Consider the following 17420-nt stretch of genomic DNA (forward strand, 5'->3'; position numbering starts at 1 on the left):
GGCAAAACATGAAGCAGATCAACACAAAGGCTTTTAAATGGTTTCTCGGTAAATTTAGAAAGTAAAGCCCTGCAGCTCTGCAGATTTTTATAGCATCAGCTTAAATACAATGGTTTTGGCTTTTCACATATATTTTTGCTTCATTTGACTTGGAAATGAGATATAGCGTTACCCGTTTCTTTACCGCAATCAAAATTAATCAATCGAATAAGCAATATATATTCGATTTTGATATTTCTAGTGGTCCTTAGTCGTAATGGTAATAGGCCAAGTTAGAAATTGTGAGATATGAAAAAAAACATTTGTGGATAGCTCGCAGTTTGTCTTGCTCTACTTCTAAGGTACGTAATATTAACAGAAACAGGATCAATAACAGACTAACCAGATCGGTAAAGAGGCTACCGTCTGGATTTGGGTTCGAGGGCACAGGAACCAGCCCGTTGGCCGGCCCGTTAGATGATTCGCCGACCACTGCATCTCGAAAGCTCGAGTCTGGACGTTGAGCTCCAGCTCTGCGTACGCCATACATACAGACAGGCACATACACAACTAACAGTATGATTAGAATGCACGACGTGTAACTCCCGCAGAGCGGTTCGAATGGAACAGAGACTCCTAGCTCAAAGGCGTTAGCGGTATGGGAAAATACTCCGCTGGATGGAGGAAGGTACATCTAGCCAGCAGCAGACATGGACCTCGCCGTCAGGCGATTATCCGTAGTGTGTCAATCCCGATGCGCGCGATTCAGGCACTTGGTCTTAAGTCTAAAGGCACACAAAATCTCTTTATAAAAATTCCGCTAAAGATCATACTAGATAATACGATGGTACTTCAGTAATTTTCCGGATCGTGCGAAATTCAACCGTATATGATTTGGATTAAAGTTACTTTGGTTTTGAGGAATATACAGCAGTATGCGTCATCCAAAGCCACAAACTACTATACATATTGCCCAATTAACAAGCGCAAACGTAGAGTATGTTAGACTGTCCGTACTGAGATGGATCCGCCGCGCTAATCAACATGATTCACGTGCGGATACAGGCTTTGCTAAGCCTAACATTTTCTTAACAGCTTTTCGTTGGAACCTTTTCGTGTAAATCAGACCTGAATTAAAAAGCACGCAAGATTAGCCTCCCGAGACTGTAATGTCACGCTTAACTGGCGTGATGAGACGCAGGACACGTCTGCGTTAAGGCTTTCAGAAGACCACGATTCGTGTACGATGTACTGACCCTTCTAGCACTTGGAAGACTCTTGAACACCATTAGAAAGAGCAGTATGACGAACAGGTAGGTGACAGTTAACAAAATGAATGATTTTTACAGTAATTTTTTTTTTCGATTTAAACCATTCTTGCATACACTTGGTATCGTTCCACAAACAGAAAACGTTCTTTATTTATTTCTCTCATGCGCGGATGAATTTCCTTAAACATTTTCCTCAGGTTTCGAAAAAACACAATCATTCCCTTTCTTCATCAAGTTTCCACCAAAACCTATAGAATTACAGTGGTCGGTAAATTTTAAGTTTCGGAGACCCGAAGAGATTTAGATATTCAATTCGTTGTATACCTAATGTGAGCATTGGAATTAAAAATTAAGTTAGTCCAAAGCAGATTGATTTTTAATTTCTGATCTTGGTTATAACTTAAAAAGATATGCGCGGCAGGGACCAATGTGTTCCCCCGTTAGCCTCATAGGTTCTTTGAGTTCAGTGAAAATGCTTCGTAGATTCATTCAGGGGGTATGTCCATGGCGTCTCTGAACTGAAATACAAAAACAAACACAAGGGTTCACCGTGTACACAGCTAGCTATTTCACTATTTGTTTTCGCTTAGAACAGGAGTTTTCACCTCCACCAGAGTGAATCGGTCCCGTCTTAATTAACAGAACTGTCGAATATTACTGGACATAACGAGTCCAGTGTCCAAAGTTCGGCTTTGGCTGTAGATTTTTTCTCCTGCAAAAGGCAACATTAACTCAAGGAGTGACAAGAACCTCTGGCGCTTTCGGTCCATTATAAATCAAAGGAAAGCTCCTATCGATGAGAGACCGTTTGTGCTTCCATGTCGTCGTCGCGTTGCCCCTTTTGCCCAGTCTCAAAAGCTAAGAAAAGGGTATCAGGTAGTTTGGCGGGTTAATTGGAGAAGCTCAGAACCTGATGATACGACTTAGCCAGGACAAACTAGGCGGTATCAGAGGCGACTCAGACTTCGGACCAAAAGGGGTTAGACAACGAAGACAGTTGCTCGAAGCCTTACCACTTCTCCTCTCGTCCCTTTCCGCTTACTTGCTCGGAGTTTCTTTAGGCTGCCGTACGTACGCTTCTCAGCTTTTGCGCTAAGGGATATCAGAGGAGCTACTACTAGTACTACTAGTGGGTCCCAATTCCACCAGGCAGACGAATCGTTCGAAGAATCGGAGACGCGGCTCTGGTCGGCCTCACGGATCCGCTTGAGCTTAACGACAATTGCCACAACCGAGTCTAGTGCGGGTGGCGCTGAAGCGGGGATCAAAGCATGAAGATACAGTTAAGACTCGGCCAAGAGGCCTTCACCGTCGCAGTGATAGCGGCGGTCGCGGAAGGAGGAGCTAGGGAGACACTCACATGAGTGAGATCCAAAGCCGCGAAGTCGGCGTTAAGACAACGAAAAGAGGAAGAACGAGCCCACGAGTCGCTTCATGCGCCGCACTGCTGAGAGGAAGACGGGATCGAGAACTTCGACGACGAGAAGTGAGCAGAGACGACCACGCGCTAGCAGAATAAGGGTTACAGTACGGCGCCAGAGCAAAGGCGGGCGTCGGGAATTAACAACAGCAGACATTATGGTAGCAGCGGTGGCTGGCGGGAATAATAAGGCTCGAACAGACATCGAAAGCGCGAAATCAGATCGTGCGAATACGAAAGGATTCTCATGTGTACGAATAGAACGCTGATTGCTTTACTTCGATTCGGTACTAGTGCGCTCATCTCAATGACAGCTGAATGTGACGAAGGAATATTTAAATCGCGCTTGCGGGGAACGTTTTCAATAGCGGAAAACAAACGTCGCAATAGTATTGTGCTAAAAATTTAATAACAATAATTACAACAACATCGTCCTAATAACATGGTGTCACACTGTTTTTTATGTATAATATTCAGTTTTTGCATCATCGTTGCCAACCTGTTATGCTACACTTTTTTCAAAACCACTGCTGCATCTTGACGATGCATATTTCCGGACATTTTCCACAAAAATAGTGGTTAGTTAAATTTGCCGCACCTAATTTATGTCATCAAAAGGCTGACATAGAGTAAAAATGACGTTCTCCAAAGCCACTTGCAGCGACTTGTTGGAGTTATACGGGACAGTTCATTTTGAGTATATGCTGTATATTATCTTTCGGGGTTACCATTGGACGACGAACATCTATTTGCGCGTTTTCGAATGCGGCTGAACGTGCTAACACTTTTTTTTTGTTGGCACAAAATAATTAGAGAGCCACTCAATCCGAACAGCACACTAATGTTATTAGCCTGTAAAATTGGTGACTCCCCCAAGTGAGAAGATCATTTCGTCGTTTATCGCCGTCGTCGTCGTCGTCGACGTAGTCTACCGATGGACGGCAAATATAAATTCCTCGCAGGAAATGAAGAATCTACATCTAGATATGATGATTATCATCACGCTATGCCAGACCCCCTAGCTATGCTAGGCTTGCGATGTTGTTTAAGCTTAGCTGTTCTGGAGAAATTAAATCTACCCATCACATTCGGGCGGAAATGGTGTAGACGGCTAATACCAGCACCTGCTTCCGGCTCCAAACTAGAATCTCCTTATAGCGATGCGCCTAAGTAAGCGACTCACCGAAGAGCGATAAGGGAGGACCCTAATCTTTGCTATTCCCTGTTACTTCCCTTCCCCTACGTAGTCTCAAATACAAACAGGGAGAAGAGGCGTTGATAATTGAACTTGTTTTAATTCGTTTTCTTTAAGCGTGACAACAAACACAATGAAAGCGATAACTTCTAAGCAGACAACAATTTGAACTTTTATTACCGTCGCCAAATCGAGAGCTAGCTTCTGTGCTAGTGCTATGTAATCAACTAAGCAGATCTAGAGACTATATATATGGAAAAATGGGAATAGAATATTACATGAAATCTAAGTATATACCCTTTTATGGAGTTACATTTTTACTACCTTGACTAACTAAATATAGTACGGTTCACCGATTTTTATTAAGTGGTCTTCATCGGATAGTTATGACAGCTTTTCTTAAAACCATAAAAGTCTTAAAGGGTCTGGTTAGGCGAATTCGAAAACTGGCGTCAAAGGGCCATTTATTTTTCACGAACAAAAATCACAACTAGTGGCCAATTTCGGCCTAATGCACAAGTACAATTTAGAATCCACGAACTGTTCTTCTTGGGCTCTCCCTATTGCGTCAGAGATAACAAGCACTTTGCTTAAGTTTTTTGGTAGTACTCTTCTGCGAAGGCTAAAACGTAGTGCAAATATGACGCAACTAACAAGCCTAACTATTTTACTTCTTCCGTATTTTCATTCTACTGAAGGAGTGGGCTTGGTCTTCTTAGAACTGAACATTTCACGGAAGATAAGCCTCCACGCATCTTCACGTCCAAATCTACGCAATATACTACGGATCCAGAATTTAAAAAAATCTGGCGTTTCAACAACTAACTATTGAATTGTTAGCTACGTTTTTTGATACAGCTTACGTGTTGACTGGATGACACTAGAATCTTGAAAGCCTTGCAACTCATTTTTTAAAGCTCCCCTCAACCTCAGTGCACATGTTTCTATTACGAAGGGCCTTCACCACTGTATTGCTTTCTACGAACCTACACTGGCCGAATTGTGGTGCACGGGCCAAACGAAAATCTGCTTGTCTCCCTTTTCCGTTTCCGGTGACGCACATTACGACGAGGTTTGTCGACAGCGTTTGAAAAATGGACAATGACAATAACCGCCATTACTGCCAGCAACAACGACATCAGCAGCAGCAATAACAGCGATTCCACTTGGGATCCGGCAAGCAAGAGCTGTACGGCTGTTCTATTGGAATCGGCTAAGTCCGCTTCGGGACGCTTTGGTGCAGATCGCAGAACTCGATTGAGAAGCATTATCGAGGGGAAGGGCACGTCAATACCCCGAGTCGAGCCTATTAAAGGATATCAAAGAAAAACACGTGACTATTCGACCAGGTGGCAGCCAACCGAGATCACCGAACCGACCTCGCATCGGAAGGTCCATCAGATAGATGGGCAAGAGGGGGCCTATCATCTGGCCTGGGCGCACGGGATACATTTGGACAACGGGAAAATGCGAGTACATAGTACTGGAGAACCCTATCAGATGATGTGCCGCTGATTGTGCCGCCGCCTCCTAAACTGTAGCAGCAGAATGGCGTACAGCCAGAATTCCTGCGGTGTAGTCATAAATCACAATCCTCAATTTGCCTTCTTCCCTTCGATCCTCAAATTTTGCGATCTTCTAAAGGCCTTGCGCTCAATTCGGCACAAGAATTCGCATCATATCGTGGTCCTCCGAATAGACGTGGCGCCAAGGACGGAAAAGAGAAAGAACCTTTTTTGTCTCAGGAGAAAGAAATGACAGCCCTGACCGCCGTGCCCACCATCATCGCTGGTGACGCCGGCAACCGCTACTCAACACAGTCGCGACATGTCTATGCTTTCTCTGCCAGATGGATTAGTTGTAAGTTTGTGGATTGATCTCTCCACATATATGTGTAGAAGATGGCCGTGGACCAGTCGTATGTAAGCTGATCACCCCCATTCGAAACTTAACCGTAGATGTGTACAGAGATAAACGTGCCGAGAAAAAGCATATTCACTCCAGCAAAAGAAAACCACTGTATAGGTGTGAGCACGATGTGCTTGCTCACAGTAGCCAGCTTTACCAGCGCTTTTGTCAAACAAAGCTCCTTTACAAAAAGTACGTTAAGTTATTAGAAGGCAGAGATGCAGAGCAAACTTTTGCTTCAACACTCGCAGTTAGATTGGCAACACCATACGTATTTGGCATCGCATGATTGCACCTTGTTTAATTTTTCAGCTTTCAAAGTAAGCGGAACATAAAGTTGCGATTGAGTCACGAATATATAACAAACACAGACATATATTACAATTACCTAATACTTCTTAAAATGTAATTTGTCTTTGTGTAGTCATGAGCTCAAATTTTATATGCGTTGAAAACTACAATAAACGTTGTAGGACTTATGCGAACCTTCTCGACCGATCCACACCGTAAATGTAAATTTTGACCTCTGTGATTGGCCAGCTATCACAAAATTTTTTTTATTGTCAACTGCTAGACGCTTAAGCATCTTGACAATTTCATTCGTTAGGCATATACATGTATATATTACGACGATAAAAATACATGTTATGTGCTTAATCTAGCTACTGGAGTTTGACCTGGACTAATTTCAGCAGTAACAAAAGCCCTTTGCACGTTCCTCTTGGCAGATTTAGCCAGTTTCTGTCTCAACATTTAGAAAGACAACTTTGCTCCAGAAAGGGCCTAGGCTAAAAGGTTGGTTAGACACGATCCCACCCAGATTTACGACTGTCCCCGAATGGCTGCTTTGTAGTGTTACACAATATACGACTCGCGACGTACCAAAGCCAGTAAGGAGTCGAGAAACACTGCCGTGATACCTAGAAACCCACACGCCCATTGACTCGCCTACGTATCAAGATTATATATGCATGGTGCTTGACCGGACAGGTGTTGTTGACTATGCTAACGACGCGGTGACCATAAACACATCAGCTAAACTTTTGCAGCGTCTCCTTGCTACCTTTACTTACACGTATCATACATCTGATCGACACGATTACTTTCTAAGGCGCGTTCGACCTGCTTACGGATGCTTAACTGACTTGCCGTGCTTCCTTAATTTACATTTTACCGCGTATAATGAAATAAAGGACGTTTCATTCAGGAAGGATTTTAGAAGCGATGTTACCAGTAACTTCAGGTATTATTTAACGAGCATAGGAACGGACGAATTCTAATAATAAACTTTGTTAACATAGAATCCAAGCCAACGCCGGATTTAAATTGAACGTCAGAAGAGGGCAAATGCTCAAAGATTCATAGGACATTCGAGGATGTACGTAACGCAAATAAATCGCATCTGTCCTGGTACTAGGGCGCTGCTACTCATAGAATATATTAGCTATTTTATTTTATAGTTTACAATTTTAAAAGGATCCCTACATCGATTTACTATTTATAGTGACAATGCACTAGTACCGGCAAGAATGCTTTAGACTTCGCGCTTATATACGGAATATATATACGGAAATACTATTACTTATTATTCGTATGCACTGTAACATTTAGCCGCGCTACTCACGTATGTGTTCTAAGATGCAATCTAAAACAGTCAGCGCTCCTAACTAGTTCTTTAAAGAGGTCACCCTTCAGCCTTGCCATTACAAACGCTTGAGAGACGATCACAATTTGTAAGGTTGTCCTGTCATTCACAGTATTTTTGCACCGATCGTGCAATAGTGCGGCGCCTACTCTATTTGTTCAAACCGAATCTTTTTTCTGCTAAGATCGGCCCCGTTAAGCTTTCTGCGCAACCAACTCGGCCTTCTCGTCAACCGATCGCTTCCCTAATTACAGGTTCCCTTGAACGGGAGCACACATTCGAGTAGGCGCGTTTGGCCTTTTGCTTCAGCGACCTTCATACTAAGCCGCCACCTTCCTGATCTGACCACATAGGTCCGGGGCCAATGCGGAAACGCTTTAGTGCCCGCTGTACAATTTCTCGAATACTTACATGTCCACCTGCCGTTCCGGAGGGGCGGAGGATAATTGCGGCTTCAGCCTGAGCTTACGTGATTCATAACAGTGAGGTATCCCCACAGATAAAACTGTTAACGTTGAAGTACATAGCCAAAAACATCAGTCAATCAGTCAGTGGTCTACTTCAATAGGGCGTCTGCCTGTTGCACTCTCCTATCATCGTTCGCTTGAAAGCCTCTCAACTACGTAATATGCGCCGTCGGAAGCCCAGCATCCGACACGGATCCATTATTCAGTACCATTCTAATGCATCAAATATGGCTGCTGTTAACACTGGATACATAACTTGCAAACGATGCTGCACAATACCGTGGATACGCAAACTTGACGTATTAAAGGCGTCTGCTGATTCTGCTGAGGATTCGATTTCAGCTATACCTCGCTGCATTCGGTTGTCGCGTGCAAGTCTGGAATATCGGTAGGAACTTAAGAGCGGCGTACGTTGCGACACAAATGTGGGCAGCGTGGCCAAGTGTTACGTCCGCACAAACGTGTTTCGTGTTTTACGTTTGGTACCAGAGGCGTTGGACAACACTTTAAGAAGCTGGCCCTCAGCACAAAATGAATTGTGTCTGCGCGCAGATTCAAACCTAGAACACCGTGTGACCCAAAATTTAATAGGCAAATAAATTACCCACTGCGCTGTTATGGGAACAACAGCCGGAACTTACAATTATAAGCACTTTGTCGCCACTGCGATATAAAGATAAGCTGCTGTTTGAACCGATGGCTTTTACGCCGGTTATAGTGCGTTTCCACTACTATATACCAACGCTGCCGCCAACTGCATATATATGTATAAGTGTAATGTGAACACATATATATATGTTCACATTACACAGCGACCACCCTGTTATTTTAGACGTGCGTATATGACAAAGAAGGAAATAACCGTTCCAAAACGAAGATAGATTTTTCAACGAAGTAACAATCACACGGGACGATATAATTTTTTTTTGCAAAAATATTGAGCCGATGAGAATATTGATTAAAATTTTTCATTCAATGGCTAAAAAAAAATAAAAACATTTAGCAACAAGAGATATTAAAGGCAACGTCGAGTTTCGACAAAGCAAGACAAGATTTGCGTTCATAAAGGTAAAGTGCCTTTATGAGGCTGATTCGTCAGCCACCAATGACATACAGGTATCGTGCGTGTGGTATGAAACGTTCCTCCGTACACATTTTTTTTGTACAACATTTTGAGCAAATGTAAGGAGCTAGCAGTTCAATAATTACTGAAACACAGATTTTTTATATCTGATGGTATTCATGACCAAAAGCGTGTCGTCTTGCACTAACAATGTTCAAAGTGGCCTATTTTCTTTATGTATTAACGAACCTTTTTACTGTGCTAAATAACTTAGTGACCAGCAACGTTGCTGGAGACACTTGGTCTCCAATACTGCTTCTAAGATAGACTATTGTGTGTATTTATTTTTACTTGCTTATTATAATAAGCAGTATTTATTTCCAAAAACGTCTTTTGTTTTCATTTATTTCCCGCGATTCGATTAGTGTATCTTGCTAAATAAAAAACTAAAGTGCAAATGTGAAAACCCACCTGCCTATAGACATGTTTAAGCAATATTATTACGTAAGTATTGAATTATTCATCATGTAAGATCAACGTTGGGATCGATAACGGCTTTATCCGTAGACGAACACATTCTTCATGCTTTGAAAAAACAATCTTTTTTTTTTTTAAATTTGTCGTCTGTTAAAGGTGTTAAAGTTGAGTATTTTTATCAAGTTGCAATGCTTAAGTAATTACTTTTTTGAGTTATGATTTCTTTTTTCATGAAATATCTATGATTATTGACAGAAATATGTCACTGCATGTGTCTAAATTACATGCCCATCTAAATATACGTGGACTAATTAACATCATAAAATACTTTACTAAAAACAGTAATGCATAGCCTGTTTATCGCAGTACACTATTATAATAAAATGGCAAGTTAGAGACATGTGGACACGGATTTCGTTTATAGCACATTTACGGTTACATAACGCCGCCGCACAATAACAAAATCGGAAACGATTTTCCCACTGCAGCAGTGATGATAGCGTTCAAGTCTATTGCGTGTCCTCATTCCTCAAACTGTATGGAGGCGCCTGCCCGCTGGGCTCCTCAGTTTAATGGACATCGGCACGCAGAATATTAAGTTGATCGTGTGACCTGTTTCGAATCTGTCGCCCGCCCACCCAGCCAACACTAGGTTTTGCCTCTATGCGCCATTGCCTTGGTCAATAGCCCCCTGTCTTTTCTCCCACTCCCTCACCTCGTTTTGCTTGCAAGAGATATATATATAAAAATTAGATATAAGTATATCTAATTTTTGCAACGAAGAAAGTGTAGCAAAAACACGATTCACAAATTAGCTTCCACATAAATGCGGAATGTTTACAGAGGTATCAGTACTAACGCCAGTTTAGAGAATTTCTGACTGAACGGCGCAAAACTGTTGGCTCATTTTTAAGTTGGCAGCGACTGAGTCGTTTTTGAGCAACAAACGACCTAACCTCAGCATAAACAAAACGGCACTTCCAAAAGTCCTACAGAGTGAACCTTCTTTCAATTATTATTTATTCTTATTATTTAGCAGCAGTTCTTTAGCACTTTCTGTGGTCACTAACAAACACTTGGTAAGAACTGAATCTTACTACCGCCAAATTCTATTGCCGCGGAGTCTACCTGGAAACTTCCCGAGATGTTTTTTCATTGAGATATAGGCAATTCATAAGATGTACATGGCATTAGAGCTTCAGAACTTATGCTAAGCCCATTCTCCCAGACGGTGTCTTGCGTTTACGAATTAACGAAATGGATCGTCGGTTTAGACAGCTCATTACGAATGTTTTTGAGATTAAATATTTTAGATTTACAAGAGCAAAACAACTGACCTGTTTCATGCAAAGACAACGTCTCGGCGGCATAGTTAGAGTACGAGAGAGACCTAAAGACTAGTATAATAATAATAATAACAATAATCTACGCTAAGCTGAAAACACCCATTTCGACACAAGACATATATGTATATATACACCTTGTTCTAGATGTTCGAACCACCTCAGAGATGTGCAATATGCTGCTGTTTGTTACTCTTTACTTTTGTTTGGCACCGACTGGCTCAAAAATACGCGAGAAATCGTTTTTCGTCTCTCGGAGTAAGCGGCCGCTGTTCTCAAAGTGTTGGTGAATCGGACCAACTTTGTTTGGCCTGCTGGTGGGAATATATACATGCTCCATCGTATAAGTGACAGCTCCAAAACAAGCGATCCAACTAATGTCAGAGTCAGAATGCAAAGTTTTTCTTATCCTTTTGTACTACTCCCAGGAGGCTGCTTTCAAACAGTACGACACGCGTAATGGGTGATGTTTCCCCTCTTCCGAGGGTCGCATTCATGGGGCGGCCTATAATTGACCTCAATATTCCTTCCAATGAAGCACGATTCATCATTCCAACCCACTGCTAGACTAGACTGGATCTGCGCTCCTTGCTATCGAAAAGTTCACTAAGATAAGGCGCCAAAGGTCCATCGAAAACCACAGGGTTAACAGCAACGAATGTTTTTAGCTAACAGCTGAAGCATCTACATGAGAAGGAAGTGGATGATGGTCAAATATTACCCATTTGCTTGAGTTGAGTTGAGTTGAGATACACAGTCATGTATTTACAGATGTTGCAGAAGTTTCTCGCAGATGCGCTTACTGTAACCTTCACACGTGGCTGCGCATAGCGCTAGGTTTTTGTATTCTGCTAATATTTCTGCTTATACTAGTCTGCGTTTACTTGTGTTGTCACCTTTGTTATACGATGCATCAGTCATCTCTCCCCTCATCTTCACCATTCTTCTCTGTTTTCCGTATCGCGCCAATATGTGATGTCATTTCTTGTTGGTTTTGTTGCTGCTCCGGCTATTCACCTACCGCGGCCTTTCCCGTAGCGAGGTTTTCTTCCCTCGGTTCTTGGATTCACTGGCCCGTGGTCCTTAGCCGTCGTCTTTCCTTGTATCTTTGCCTCTCTTTCCTTCCCTTGTACCATCACTTCGTTGCTAAGGCTGGCCTTTGCTCCCCTTATAGACGTATAGCTACTAGGTTGGAGGAGAAACGCTTGTAGCGGCGGCCTTGGTCCTCATCGGCGACCGAACACCAGCACCCGCCGATATTAATGCTAGGCTGGCCGTAAGGGACCCGGAAAGCAGGAAACGGCAGTGCTCAGCCGCCACAGTGACAACAGCAGCAGTAGTCGTAGTCCTGATTTCCCCAGACACTGCTTGCCTTATACATCGGCACCGCGAAAGCCTTCTGTAGTACGGCATCCTGCTCGCCAATAATCCGTTTCGGTCCGCCTTCAAACCCTGACATACGGTCTATACATCCCCTTGACCGCGGTTCAAGTCCTGGTGAAGGACACTGAGGCTATGTCCTCCTCTGCTCGACTGTCTCACGCTGCCACAGTCCTAGCCAGTCGCAAGCAGCTATGCGAAGTAGAAACCGGGTGAAGCGAAAGACAACCAGCGGTGAACAAGAGGGAAAAAGAGGAAAAGTGGACAAAGGAATTAGCCAGGCGCAGCCGTCGGGAGAAGAGCTTTCCTTTTAGCGACAGCGGCGTCGATAGAGAGAGCTTAAAGTGGGGAGAGGGAATTACAGTCTTCTATCCAGACCATAGGGGTCTTGAAGGGCAGGCTCGCGTTCTGGTGGCCGCTTTTCCCACGGGGATGACGTTGAACGGCCCGAATGCAGCTAAGACGGGAATGTGAACGAACGTGAAGGGCTCAAGGTGTGTGCAATCAGTCATGGTTAAGTCAAAGCGATGGCTGTCAGTAATGGTTAGGTAACGGGTGTATGGAAGGGAGTCAGCAAAGAAAAGAAGAAAAACCGATGTTTCTGTATTACTATATTTATCCCTATCATTGAACAATGATCGACAGCGAATCTGAAACTGAAGAGATTCATGTTAGATGAAAATATAGTTAATCAAAAACCTCACCTCACATGAGGATAGTTAAAATACGGACTTCACATAATATATAAGTTTACCTCATTGTATTACGTGGTTTTTTGTACGGGAAGCTCTTAAAAATGAGATACTCACATTGTTGCTCCTCGAGGTACCCCCTGTACCACGTGAATGTACGCTATTATACACTTTAGTTTTCACATATGCTTATATGTTTGTGCCTAAATATCTGCTCCTAATCTATTACACAAAAAAAATAGTCATGATCAGCTTTTTAAGTGCACAAGAAGCGGGTTTTTATTATCAAACAGTATGCATATCTTCATGTAAAGAAAAGTACTATGATATTGATCTCTTGCTCTAGCTGTGTCCTTATGAGCTAAAATTTATCCTTTCAAAACATTGAATTTTATAATACATAGTGTTAATCTATTCTTCCGCACGCGTAAAGCGGCAATCATCACCGTCTATTATTATTATTATTACCTTGATTGTGTCATTATCATTACAACAGGATTATTAAATATATTAAATAGGTGGTACAATTAAGTAATAATAGGCTGCACTTAAGATGGATTCCGCTTACTTCACAAAACTATATTAGATCGAGCAGGCTGATCACCGTCGCCTCTTACATATTTTTTTCCGTGAAGCTGGACAACACGCCTGTGGTGTGTCGTTCTTTTTCTAATAGGACCTGCTGATCTCAAGGCAAATGGCCATTGTTGATGCCACTGCCCTCATAACGGCACTACCTGTGGGCATGCGGCTGCGGGTCTGCCCCGTAAGCAAATTAATTAAAATCAATCGGCCACACGATTCGACTGACCAAGTGTGCGGCTTTATGGCGTTGCACTCACATGCATGCGTACGTTGTAGGGTGACAACTGACGACGTTGAAAGCGAAAACGGGAACGTGAGATTGATGTGTTGATAGGATGCAGTTGCGGAAATTAGTGAAGCGGGCAACCAAAAAAGGGACCGCCACTAATTAGAAATACGGCGTTGCGAAGCAGAGAAAATGCATGGTCGACCGACCGATCGGCCAGCACCGCGGGTTCTCCAGCTGACCTCTGACTTCCTGCATCATACCACGTTAGAATTCGTGCGAAAGCGATTCCCGTTCAGGATGCCCCCTTCGCTGGAAATGCGGGCTCCGAGTGGTTACTGTTACCCAGCCCAGTAAGTCAGCCTTGCAATGTTTACGGCTGGTTCTGGCGTTCTCATTTCATCAACTAACTGACTGTGTTAAGTTGCAAAGAGAAGAACGCAAAGTACCCAAATATGTCCCTGTGTACGTGTACGTCTGTGTAGAAGTCACAACACACACAAGGAATGTTTTTCTTACGCTCATCGTTCGCTTCTCCGGAAACGTAAAGCTCTGCTGCTTTTTGTGTGTCGACTGATATGGCTGATTGATCGACGCAATAATCATAATAAGCTGATTCCGTTAACCTCGTAAATACACGACGGGGATGATTATTTATCCTTCAATGATCGAAGTTCGATGATCGGGCGGCCGATTCGAAGGCGACGGCGAATGTAGAATAGCTGCATAATTAACCACTATACTTAAGAATGGTCTTTAGACTCGCTAACATTACCTTGCGTTATTATTCCAAGTGTGTTGAAAAGCCAAGGGCCTCTTTTTTGACATCCATGGTCACTTTACTTTGAAAAGAAGAATATATTAACGACGGAATGTTGGAACAAAAACGTTACTCGCGTCTGCGTGTTTCAACCGTCGACACTGCGCTAATGAAAGATAGTCGTCTATTTTAGCAAACTTAACCAATGTCAAAGCATAATAAATTATATAAATAGTATAAACATCACGCTTCTAGCTGCTAATATTTGATAACGTCAATCAATAGTTTTTGTTTTAGCGTTCTACAGTCGATTAGTACTGAATATAGTGCTTCATGCAGTATCTGCTCGAGTTGGTATTCGTATTATGATTATAGATTCGTTTCGCAGTCTGCGCTGATGAAGATTAGCGTGATGATAAATACAGCACCCTTATTGTATAATACAATATAAAAATATATGTATATACTTAAAGTATCCCTTGTTTTTTAAATTATATAATTGACGACATCACCAATCTAAACATATGATTCGCCGAACGTAAAGAGCTGAGCAACTTACCTGCAATCAAGCATTCTTTAAACTAAGAGAGAAATTATCTTAATAAAGAATGCAATGTATCCCGTTAACTTCTTTCTTCTATAAATTCAAAATGTTAGGTTTAGGTGGGCCTGCTTTGTTGTCAGACGCTTACGGTTAATCAACAATGTACCAGGCGATTTTAGCGCATCCTGTCCCGTACGGCCCCTACAGCAACTAATCTCTAGGGGACCTAAATCTTTTTCCTGTTGTGTCACCACTGATATGCTCCGCATCGCAGCCTGGCGTGATTCATCCCATTAAATAGTAGTACTCTTAATTGCCTTTTAATTGATCTCTATACGTTCGTTTTTCACTGTATACACCGGTCATTGCCACTTAATAGTACACTCCCACGGAATTCTTATCGTATTTCATAGGTTAGCTACCTTCTGCGATCGTATGGCAATTCATTTAAATGCAAAAGAGGCAAAGGGAAAACATTTGTTTTTCCACCATTTCTGTCTGTTACCGCGTTATCTACGGGTACAGCTTGAAAATATAGTGCAAACATTTGAGAATTATTTCGAAAATACTTTTTCCTGCTCAGATTTTACTTTCTAATTCCGTGCGCAAAGTTTAAATGTGCATTCTTTGTAATTGCTATAATAGTTAATGCAGGAGTCCACATATGTGTTCTTTTACTATATTATATACTCGCTTATTTTCTTCTATCTCGGGTCAGGTCGAATACCTGAGTACGTTCTACTACAGTAGGTCAACTACCGGCGCAGTTGATCTACCCCAGTCTCCAGGGCCTAACATAGGGTCCGCTACCGATTGTCTCGCAACGCATACAAAATGCACACACGTCGCCATCCCCACGTACAAACGATCCAACCCTCAATTAAACGCATTACCGGTCTAACTGAACTGTTTTGGGCTTTCTCATCGGAGAGACAATGACGAGCTAATGCTGCTGCCCAAAAATATATCCGTGAAGCCCATACAAACGGACTCGATAAACAACCTTTGCACCGGTCAGGCTACCGTGGTCTTAAGAGCTCCCTTTATGTGTCTCCTATTGGCCAGCCGGCCAACGAGATACCGTGTTTCCGCAGGAATACCTGCAGCAAAAACGTTTTAGTGCTACACTGGTGTTAAATGGTAGATTATCTAGTGTAATAAGCTTCGTTCGGTTGCACATTGATCTGCTGTGTAAATACGGTCCACTGCGCCCATGATATGTTTACACATTACATTAATATAAGGTAAATTATCTCACTTAACTATGACGCATTCTGAGACGATCAGTGTCGAGGTATACTGTTGCGAATTCGATGATTCAAGTAGAAAACATCAAAAATTTTTCCTCCTTTTGCGCCTTCAAACAGCCTATGTTAAACTGCAAGTACATGCATTTTTTTATTTGACATCGAGGAGGTAACTAAAGCCATTCTGAATATGTTGTCGCATCTTAATGGCGGCATTATCATGCAAAAAAGCGCAAAACTTAACACATCGAAACATGTTCTTCCGGTCCTTGACTGATTAATAAAATTGCGAGAGGTGATCGAATCAACGAGGCGTATGCACGAAGAATGATTAGATCTCAGAGAATACATTCTTTATTGCTTTTATGCTATCGCTTCATCTTAATTTTATTGGCGTTTTTCCTCTACGTGAAACACTTCTTTCTCTGTTTTTCTTCACTTCCGTTTGCGATTCATTTGCGATTAAGATTATATTGTTAATATAATTGATCTTTTAATATTTATATGATGATAATCACATGATACAGCTATGCATTTTTTTGTTGGAGTAAAGGTGCACTCGATTTGATAGAAAAAAAAGGAAAATGTCTTATTTAATCAAATTAAAAAATTATTTTTAATATTGCCTGCCTCCAAATAAAAAGGAAGTTTTGGTAAATTAGTTCTCGAAATACTTTTTGGTTTATTGTTCTTCCATTACTTTTCCACATGTTGATCATCACTTTCTGTATTGAATTCTGAATGGAAAAGAATATACCCGTATTTCTAACAATATAAGAAATTCCATCCGTTTATTATCGCCAGCTGACACACCTTTGAAAAAACTCGTTATCATTAGCTTTAACTAGAACTAATAAAAGCACTTAAGTGGTCTATTCGAATGGGCTCAAATGCACACAATCTATTTTTAATATTTTATTAATAATAGACTATTGAAAATAATTAGTCTTCAGAAATCAAAGCGTAATTTAGTCATCAATCTTTACAAAATGGCCATGCTATGCGCAAGATAAACCCGGCAAATATTGGTAGCACATGCTAAACAGTCACTGAGCTGGGTCAATAGGAAGGCACATGGTATTAACCTACTATTCTGTCTTTGCCATGGTACAGAACCACTTAGCCTCTGGATGAGCCTGTTCTATCCTTTGCAGATATACTTACCATCCAAACACACCATAAAGTACACTGCCACCGTCGACTTACCGTTCAACCTGC

At 42.0% G+C, this 17420-nt stretch overlaps 1 protein-coding gene across 5 annotated transcripts in view; it reads right to left on the minus strand.

Moving 5' to 3' along the window:
• LOC147755675 (uncharacterized) overlaps window positions 1-17420 on the minus strand; it is a 104273-nt gene that overhangs the window by 85733 nt on the left and 1120 nt on the right. For all 5 annotated transcript variants that reach the window (XM_086989950.1, XM_086989949.1, XM_086989948.1 and 2 more), the window contains exon 2: window positions 7830-17416. The gene's annotated coding sequence lies outside the window, so the exon portion shown is untranslated. The remainder of the gene's footprint in view (window positions 1-7829; window positions 17417-17420) is intronic.

The sequence above is a fragment of the Varroa destructor genome, unplaced genomic scaffold, assembly GCF_002443255.2.
Source record: "Varroa destructor unplaced genomic scaffold, Vdes_3.0 BEIS01000005.1, whole genome shotgun sequence".
In the NCBI taxonomy this organism is placed as follows: domain Eukaryota; kingdom Metazoa; phylum Arthropoda; class Arachnida; order Mesostigmata; family Varroidae; genus Varroa; species Varroa destructor.